The sequence below is a fragment of the Nipponia nippon genome, unplaced genomic scaffold (genome assembly GCF_047370975.1).
Source record: "Nipponia nippon isolate SJK-2023a ecotype South Korea unplaced genomic scaffold, ASM4737097v1 scaffold_1, whole genome shotgun sequence".
Classification (NCBI taxonomy): Eukaryota; Metazoa; Chordata; class Aves; order Pelecaniformes; family Threskiornithidae; genus Nipponia; species Nipponia nippon.
In genome coordinates this window covers 112,681,578-112,691,559 of record NW_028262290.1, presented here as the reverse complement: position 1 = coordinate 112,691,559, position 9,982 = coordinate 112,681,578, and positions in this window count along the sequence as shown.

The following is a 9,982-nucleotide window of genomic DNA, read 5'->3' as shown; positions in this document are numbered from 1 at the left end:
TTGGATCTCTGAGTCAGGCATCTCACATCTAAAAAGTCTTCCGATATTAAAAAAAAAAAAAAAAAAAAAGAAAAAGCATTAGCAAATGTTTTGCTTTATGCTTTAAATTAATGTGTTTAAATTGAAACAATAAATGAGGTTTACAGGTAATTAAATTCCAAGAGCCTTTATCATGCTAGGTTTAACCAGAACTTGAGCTGTGTATTTTTCTCATAGTTTGGAACCCTAGGATAGCTTCTTTCTTATTTATTTGTCTTTCCTATCCAAACACTGGAATAAAATACTCTTGAATTGATCATCTGAAGTCCTGTGACTTAGTTTCTCGGAAACAGAGGAAACTAAAAAACCTAAAACAACTTAAATTGACCAGGCAGTTTATGGAAGAGCCAAAGATAAAATTTATTTTTAAAAAGTTGCCACCTTTGCTTGAAATACTAATATACACTAAAGGCTATGTCATTTAACATCGTGCAAATTAAAATATTCGTTTAAAAGCAAACTACCCGTGTGATCTTTCTAGTTGTACAGGATCCTGGAGCCATATGGGATCCAAATTGTTTGCTATAGAGTACAGTCCTCCCCACCTGCTGTGAGTTTTGCCAGATATTTAAAAAGCACCTTTTTTTTTTAAAACCCTACAAGTTTTCAAAGATTAATATGTAAAGATTTTGCCAAAACTCCACAGGTAAGTCTTTAATAATTAATAGGTACGAGACGATAATGGGACTTTGTTCTGGTTGTCTGTAGTGTTCTTTAAAGAATTATATTTAAATCGTAATTGCAATGGGAAATGAGATATAACTTAAGACATTTGACAAAGTCTCTAGACCCTTTGATGGGTTAGGTTCAATTAGAAAGCTTCAACAGCACATGCATCTTTTGTAAACTGCAGTAGGCTTCCTCATGGCAGGCACTGTGAAAAAAATATATCTTTTTTTTCTTTTTCTTGATTGTGTTCATAAAATACCTAAGAAAGTTTTGTCAATACTTATTTCTGAAGAATATTGTCTTGATTCAGAATACTTACATATAGTCAGAAAAAAGTGATGCTAATAATAATTCCATCACGATAGTCTATGTTTATTCCCTTTCAATTACTTCTGGCTGATATTTATTCTCCTGTCAGGGCTGTGAAATTAAGATTTTTCTTAACATATAGGACAGCAAGACCCATTTGGCATCCAAGATGAAACCCAGATGAGTGCTAAGATTGACAGTGTTTTCACCCTTATAATTAGCTATTCACACAAATGGGGTTTTAGTTTGCACTTATGCTTGGAACATGGCACTTCTTCATACAGAGAGCAGCATTCACATGTTAACATTTTCACTTTTGTTTTTTGTTGGCAAGTAAACCAGTGTACTTGCTACTGACTTCTGTTAGCATTTTGCTATATATTATTCACTATTTATTAGTGCCCTATTTAAAAGGAATTTAAAGTGAGCAAAGCACAAACAAGAACTACAGTGATGCCCCTTTCCTTTGCCCTGCTCTGGAGGAGGATGGCACCTGCCTAGAGTCACTCTGCTGCTTCCAGGTGAATACTTTCCACATACACAGTACTGGGGCACTGCTTTCCAGCATCTTTTTTTTTTAAGGGTTAAAGACCCTCCTCCCTTGCTGAGGGAAGGATGGGTGGCCCCGGTGCAACAGAATGCCTACCACGCCAAGCTAATTTGCAGCCTTGTCCTCGGTTGTGCACTGACTCAGTGATGTCTGGAGGAAGGGCGCAGAAGTTGGAAACCTTATGGCAGTACAGCAACCGTTGCCAGAAATTCATCAAGGATTGTGATGGGTTCTGAACAAGGTCCTGTTCATTCTAAATCAAGGAATAAAAGGCTCAGTGATGGAAAAGAAGGCAAAAGGATGGCTAGACCGTTGCTGTTTTGCTAGATCTGAGCTGCAATTGATTTGCTCATACACATGAGGAGTTTTAAACAGAAAAAAAAATACCAAAATAAAGCATCCTAAATGGACTGCACTTAATATGTACTTAGGCTAGAGAGCTCACTGCCACAAGAAGTGGATTTCAGAAATGTATGTTTGCAAAAAGGAATTGATATGCATATCAGAGTTACCATAATTAATTACAATAACGTTTTTGGGTCATGCTTCAGGGCTCACAGAATTCAGCAACTGTTAGAGAACGGGCTGAGACTTAACAAGGGTAATTTCTTTTTAACCTTCATGTACACACTTTAGGGGTCTCTCTTCGGCAATGGCTATTGCCAGAAAATAAATATGAGATGAGACTGATCTCGGGTCTAAACAAACAGCAAAAATTCCTGTGTAGAATTCTGGTGTAGAGCTGTGGACTCTATCCTTACGTGGTCCTTCCTCTTATGGGAAAGGATGGCTTTTGGCAGTTGATTTAGTCTCTTTCGTAATTCTTTATAAGGCTAGCATAAAAAGGGGATTACAAAAAAAATAAGGGAAACTTCATCACTTGAGCAAAAGAGGTGGCATAATACACAAGGTCTTTTGCACCAAACAAATTAATTAATATTGTTCACCTCTTTAGAAACAATTGCATCTACAATGGACAAGAGGACAACTATCAGGCTAGATTAAAATGAAGATTACATATAAAATCACTGGGGGAAAGAAAGGAGAACAGACTAATGGTGGAGAAAAGGCACAGAGAAGCCCTAAAGGCAAACAATAGAATGACTAAGTATGGTAACTGCAAACCACCTAAGCAAAAAATAAAAATAACGATTGGGGAAATAGCAGTAAAATGGGAAAATCATTTGTCTATACTAAAGCTCCATGACTGTAGCTCTTTGCCTTCAGGCACTCCAAGCACAAGGATGCCTTCTCACCCAAGTGGCAAGATATCTGGAGAAGCAGAGACTGCTGTTCACGTCTCTTAGAGGAGCAGAGTGATGCCTCCCTCTCTGCTCCCACATTGATGCAGCACCACCACCACAGCTCAGAGAGGGCAGCTGCATGGGGAACCAGACTTGAGGCTGGGCAGGGGGAATATAGCGATATATAGCAACAGCAGGAGCCCAAGGCTCGGACACTGTGGTTGCAGCTGCCCAGGAAGGCAGCAGCAACAAGCATCTCTGATGCAAATCAAGGTGTAAAGCAGGTCAGTGCTTCAGGGCTGGGGACTTCCACTGGTGCAGGTCAGAAAAGTGGAACTGAACCACCACATCCCTACCAGAGATAAAAAGGTCTGACTTACTCTCTTTTATTGTATTTCAAAGTCCTTTGCTCACCTTTGTTGGCGGATACTTCACTGTACTACGCTGAGGCAGAAACACTGAGCCTGCTATGTCACAGGTTAAAATGGAGTTGTGGCTGCAAGGCACCTTGCGATAGTTAAAGCTAAACCAAAATCAGAGTATTCTTCCGGTGAGTTATCCCAAAATTTCTGTGTTTGTTTTCAATCCCAGCCATGATGACGTGTTGCAATATTTGGTTGATATACTCCCTAACAGTATTTTCAAATGAAAAACTACATTTAAATTTCAGAAGCTGAACCTTTTCAGCTTTGACCTACAAAGTAGGAAACAACAGCTCGTTGCCAGACACCTAAACCAGAGAAACGCCTATTTCTCCGATGACATTTGGTGTTGCGGGAGTTTTCCTCAGGAGCAAGTGCCCCCTGCTAGCCTGGCTTCCTGCCCTGCCTGCACATCGTGGTACAGGTGGATGGTTGTTCAGAGGCAGGATTGCACTGCGCCCTGGAAAACGCATTACGGCCACAGAACAAAAGCCATAAAGAAGAACTGGGGCCCACACCACAGCTCCCATGACCCGATGTGTCTTCTAGGACAGGACACATGGACATTTAACTGAGTAGAGAAATGCACATTTTGGGGCAGCCCAGAGAACAGATTATTCCTGTTGGGATTTATTGACCCCATAAAGGACTGGTTTTAGCTTTCTGAGCAGATAGTCAACAGACTTCACTAACGACAAAACACGTCCAAGAAAATTCTGATTTGTGAGAACAGCTTTATCATGGGGAAACAGTTCTGGCAAAGGGTTTCCAACCAGCTCTAGTCCTGACCCTGCAAAGACTTAGAGTGGAATTCGATTTATCTAACATCAGCCACCAAAAATATTGTCTGTCTTAAGCAGGTTGTCTAACACATGAACAGAGTAAGTGGAAAGTAGTGGAAGGTGATTCATTGCATTTAGTTTAGACACCCCAGGAGAAGATGGTGCCTCCTCTTCCAATTCTCTAAAAGCAAGCTTAGACAGGTGGCTTTCACTCAGGCAGCTACTGAGCAGCAAGCTGGGGGTATGCAAGACCTTGCACAGCTTCATGTGTACATACAGGATTGTTATTCATTGCCCATCTAACATGCTGCTGGTGCTGAGTGAAGTCCACCTGGAGCTGAGCTCAGTGAAAAGCCCCTACCCTCACTGTCATCCTTAGCATCACCATGGTTGCATGTGTCTGTCTGAACAAAATGGAAATAATGTTTCAGGCTGTTTAATATTAAGTGTCAAAGACCTGAAGCTATGGCATGAAATATGTGACTGAGAGTAAAGGTTGCAGCAGCCTAGGATGACAGGAATCTCTTTTCGTTTCCGAATTGGAAAAACTCTCACTGAAAATAGGACTGATGTATTTGGAATAAACTTTTGATGGAATTTTAAATGTCCTAGTAGTCTCAAGTTGGCTTGACTGTATTGCCTACAGTGTTTAGGCAGCTCAAAACCAAAGCCTTGAAATGACTGTACTAGTACTTAAATAAAGAAAAAAAAAAGACCCACAGTCAATAAAAATCCCTAAAAAAATAGATCAGCTAGGGTTTTGGGAGGATTCTTACATGTTTAAAGAGGTTTGCTTTGGGAGAAAAGTTTTTGTTGTTAACTAATTACTAATATTTAGTTCCTCTTTTAATTTCTCATTTGAATTACCCTCTAATGTAAGAAGCAGAGAGCAAAATGGTTTTGTATGTAGTCCTTTAACATTCACTACCTAGCGTAGTGAAAAACTGAATTGCTGACTTTCAGTTAAATAATTTTTTCATCAGTTAATTTCTTTTACTGTATCTTAATTATTTTTCTTTTTCAGCATTTTACTTATCCAGGATCAAATCTTAGCTTTGAGCAGTAACACGACAGGAACTATAAAGGTTAAGTTTGTAGCTGATTCTTAAATCTCTTTTCCTATATAAAGCATGTAAATTCACACCTTTTTTTCTGCAAGAGCAAAGACACACATATGTGTCATATTCGACTACAGCTTTACATAAAGAGAGGTTAAATAAAGCATTAGTGTACAAAAATGCTATTTGACCAAGGCAAAGGTTTCTCGATCATACACTTACAAGATGCAATTTCAACACCTGAATTCCTTGAAAATGAATTATTCAGTTTCTCTGGAACAGAAGAGGCAGCACAGTCAGGTCTGGATGGATTTTATCAGACTGCGAACTAGCTGTGCTGTAAATAGAGAAATAGTTGAGCTAGATCAGGCCAGAGAGGAACAGAAAAATGTTTACACTGTGCTGCATTATCAATAGGACATCCGCGTGCTCCATAGACAAGTGTCACTGACCTTTCTTTTTTCTGCTCTGCCCTCAGTCTATCCTCTTCTAGCTCACACCATCATTGCCCCAAATAAATAATAATCAGTACCATCACTCTTGCCTCAATCTATCACAGGTAAGAGATTTCAGAAGGCAACCAGCCCATCTGGAGAAAACATCAAAATAGAAAATATATTTGTACCTAGGAAATGTTACGTTTGTACTTGGGACTTGGACACATCAGGCTCTCATGTGCTTCTCTAGCCACCTGAGCACCCTTTTTTTCCAATCGCTTGCAGATATAAATTGGGCTCTATGTGCATGGTATCGGTGTACATGGAATTCACAGCAATATTCACAGCATCGACCTCTGGGAACTTGTCCCTTATGGTTTCAGTCAGGAGCAGATGTTTTAAGTATGTAGTTTGAATAGAAGTTTCTTTATTTTCCTTTGAGGTTAAAAAATAAAATTGTTTCGCTCCACAACGTTCTCATCACTTAAAAGTTAGAATTAGGTCGATAGGAAGGGCGTATGTGTGTGTGTGGGTTAGATCTGGAGACCAAAAGTTGCTGACATCTCAGTCTATTTCCCACTGTAAGTTTGATTCACCACGGGAGCTTGAGCTATAGCTCCTCCATCTATGAAACACTGATACGAACTCACTGAACCAGCAGGTGCTGAAGCTTAATTTCGGTATGTACAGTGCTGCGAGATCTGTGTTTGCCATGTGCTGTAAGAAGTGCAAAGTAACTTTCACAGTACCAAAAGTAAAAGTAAAGCGGATTTCTCTTGCACATTTTCAATACGAATACCTCAGTGCTTTGAGTATCTTTTCCAGCCACTGATGGGATTTTGCCATTTTAATAGTAGCACACAAAAAAAAGTTCCAAGTTTTTATTCCGCAATGCTGCTTTTGTGCATAAACAGTTATTAAATTTGCATCAACGTCTCCATGGATTAAACAGTCCCTAAGTACACATTGACAGCACAGATCATTATGGTTATGGACCCTTAACATTTAAAATGGGAGGGGAGGGAGGTTGCATGTGTGTGTATTCATCTCCTTGCTTCCTCTCTTTCACAAACTATAAGCTTTAATAGCGATTAACACTAGACCACAGCACTTCTAAATTAACGATAGCCCTGCCAATTCTAATTGGTATTCTAATTAGTCTGACAATTCTACTAATTAAGAACATTAAACTTTTTAACAAAGGCTATCTTTTTTGTGTTGCGTTTGGCAAAATGGAATTGAGGGTATAGGGGAGCCTGAACTGCTACTTCAGAGAATGCTGATGATTAAAGAAAAAAAAAAAAAAAAAAAAAGATTTGGGGAGCAGGGGAGCATGTAGAAACATTTATATGTGGTAGTTAAATAGCAAGAATAGGCTATCTGAATTACAGGATACAGGACATGACAGAGAAATGGATTAATAAAGTGAAAACTGCAAATCCAGAATACATGGCTGAAAGAGGTTTGCCTTTTGGAACCACTGATTTAGCCCAGGTGCTACAGGGATTTTGGTACAGTAGGCAAACTGAGACGTTTCTTTGTTTGGAGAAAGCTCACATTTCTGAATTTGCTTTCCTTCAGATATGAAACAAAAGAAAAAAAATGTGTTCCACAACGCAAAATTTTCAGTAAATATTTTTTTCAAATAAATGGAAATGTCTCATTTTGAAAAAAAAAAATTGCTCTGGTTTTGATTTAATGTATTATATGTGATTTTGAAAAGAAATATCCTTCTGAATCCCTTTGAAATGAATTAAAGACCTTACTTTTCCTAAATGTCTTATTCTCAGAATAAGACTTCATTATAATGCACTTAATACGCAAAGTTTTATGCCGAAAAGAATACATAATATTCTGAAAGAAAACATGTTCCAGCTTCTGCCACTTTACGTTACAAGGTCAAACTGCAAATATCTCATTCATAATCAAGATTTCTGTTTCCACGGGAGTCAGAGCATTTGCACAGAGTCTTTGCAAAAAACTCATTGATGTTAGTTGGTGCTGCAAGAAGCGAATGAATAACAGACTGAATGGAAAGCAATACTTTTCCTAAACCCCACCAACCTGAACCTCACAGATTTTACTCTTCCAACACCCAGGCTTCAAGGCAGAGTGCAGGAGTTCTGAATCTCTCAGGATTTGGCCCCATGCTGTAACGCCGAGTGCATTTCCTCCATTACTTCACCAAATTGCTGTTGCACTGCCTGTATTCACATGGTTTGAGGGCTTAGAGGTATGGAGAGAGATGGCTATTCCAGTCACCATCTGCTGGTGACAGCAAATGTTTTCCACACGGCTGTCTTCAAAATTCATACCAAAGTACCCTTTTGAGATAAATTTTACCTAGATGGCTTTACATAGCGAGATGCCTTACAGGTCCAAATGCAGAATGCAGAAGCCAGCATGCCTCTCTAGGCAGAAAGTGCACTTCAAATTTTAACCCAAGCCATGCATAAAACTCCTGAACACAAGAATGAGGCCTTGAACATATTATAGTACACTTTCCAGAATGCATATCTTTGAATACTTCGTAAAATGCCTTTTTTTTTCTCTCCTGGTCACGCTGCAGTAATAATGAATTGAACTGCAATAAGTATTTCTCAAAAAATAGCAATTAAATTAAAGATAATTACACAGAAACCAGTATAAGGCCAGATACATACTGGCTGACACTATGAACAATACCATATTAAAAAAAAAAAAAAAAGAAAAAAAAAAAAAGGATTCCTAACTTGCAAAAATATATGCATAGTCAGTACTGTTTCTGCTGATCACTGACTGTTTTAGCAGTTTGTAAACTATGTCTTCTATGACCTTTTCCCATTACATAAAAAGGTTAAAGGGCCAAGCCCCCAGTAATGCCACGCAAGTCAGGTAGAAAGTCAGCTTACATGGCAACTAGCACAACAGAGGGAAAATGCAGGCAGGATTCGGGCTCCCTTCTTAGAAAAGGGAATTTGGCCAGAAAAAAGGGCTTTTTGCCAAACTTCCAGGTGCATTCTGGCCATGGTTGCTTTAAACTATTCAGGGATTCATACCAGTCCTCAGCCAGCCCAAAGACTGAAAGGAAAACTCTGGGCTGCCAAAAGATACTACTCAATTTCCTTTGCACACCCTGTAAGGTGAGACCACTTTGCAGAGTGGTTACCTCCAAAAACCATACTGTGTGCTCAAGGCTGTGGCATGAAGCACCGATTTTCATGATGCCTGGTGGCTGAGGAACCTGGCAAACTGCAGGGCTTACACAACTCCTTAGAGATTACACAGACATAAGAGATAGAAAGAGACGGAAATTACTGCAACTACTGTTTACTTCAGCTGGTACTAAAATATGTGATAACCTCACCTCTCTTTATGGCAGATCATAATTTCATGTTGATTTTGGCAAATTTTATTGACTGTTATTAGGCAATGCTGCTTCCTAGAGAATGTCCACAGATCTTACCAAAAACACCTATGCAGGTACAAGCAAAATCCTCTCTTGAGCTCTATTTCTTTCAGTTGTGTACTTGAATAGATGGGAACCATCATTCTTTTCTTAATCTTTTCTTCTTTACTCTGTCCTAGGACAATTATGGGGCTTGCAATGGGGATCTAAGAAATCTACAGCTTAAAACATCAGTGTATCCACTTGCCCAGGAAATTTGGTGAAAAACACATTAAAATGGGTTTTTATAAAGATGAAAACATCAGTTACTCTAAAAGTAGATCTGCAGATAGAAGTAACAGAATTGTTCATTCATCACTGAAAAAATGTTCTTTAAACATCAATTTTCCAAAATGTTTTTTGAAAAAGATCATTACAGCCCAATCTGAATTCAGCAGCATTACAGCTGAGCTGAAATTGGCTGTGCCTTTCACTTTCTCAGAAGCTTGGGGATTGAATCCAGAAAACAGTTTTATAAAATCCTGTTCTAGTTGTGGTCAAATTCTGCCACCGAATCTTCAGTGCTATCAGGGAAAAATTGATCCTGTGGGTAAAGCGCCTTAAATGACCCAGCTTCCACTCTCAGCTGTGACAAACTTTCTGTGCCTTGAGATAAAATGTAGTGGTCAAGATCCTCCAAAGTATATTACTGTCCATCTTCCACTGCCTTCAAAGCAGTGAAGGTACTTATCCTCCGAAGTATATTACTGTCCATCTTCCACTGCCTTCAAAGCAGTGAAGGTACTTATAGTTTTGTGTAACAAGAAAAAGCAGGAAGGCTAAAGGATCCAGTGACTTGACACTTCATCTAATCTACTTCTGAAAAATAATTTCTGGAGTGCTTATCAAATAGGCATCGGGTTCTTGATTACTCCTAACGTTTGCACCCGGTATTTTAAATCAGTGGAACAAGTTCAGAATCTGTGCCATAAGATCCTTATGCCTATTTTTTCGTTCTGGAAAGCAGCATTTCCCTGCTTCCTAGGAGCATTACAAAGATAAACATTTAATTCTGACACTGGCTTAGGTTTGTTTGGTTTGGGTT